Source organism: Morone saxatilis, unplaced genomic scaffold (assembly GCF_004916995.1).
Source record: "Morone saxatilis isolate NCDOM2014 unplaced genomic scaffold, NCSU_SB_2.0 Contig10, whole genome shotgun sequence".
Lineage (NCBI taxonomy): Eukaryota > Metazoa > Chordata > Actinopteri > Moronidae > Morone > Morone saxatilis.
Window position 1 is genome coordinate 1,665,816 of NW_023339652.1, and position 216 is coordinate 1,666,031.

General features: G+C 38.0%; 1 long non-coding RNA gene across 1 annotated transcript in view; it reads left to right on the forward strand.

Annotated features, from left to right (window-relative positions):
* The window catches only part of LOC118341532, a 27,212-nt gene that overhangs the window by 22,265 nt on the left and 4,731 nt on the right, over positions 1-216 (forward strand). The window lies entirely within an intron of this gene.

Consider the following 216-nt stretch of genomic DNA (forward strand, 5'->3'; position numbering starts at 1 on the left):
AGAAATGGAGAGAACACGATTGGGGCTTTAGATTGTCAGTCAGACAAAACAAGCCACCTGAAGACATCCACTTAGTCTGTGGAAAACTGTAAAAGCCATTTTTTAGCATTTATTTTTTAGAGAAAGTGATGAAAATCAGATGACTCGATCCTGAAAGTAACCGTTTTTTACTTTTACTGAGGTCAGACATGGAAAGTTAACGTGTGTGTGTGTGTG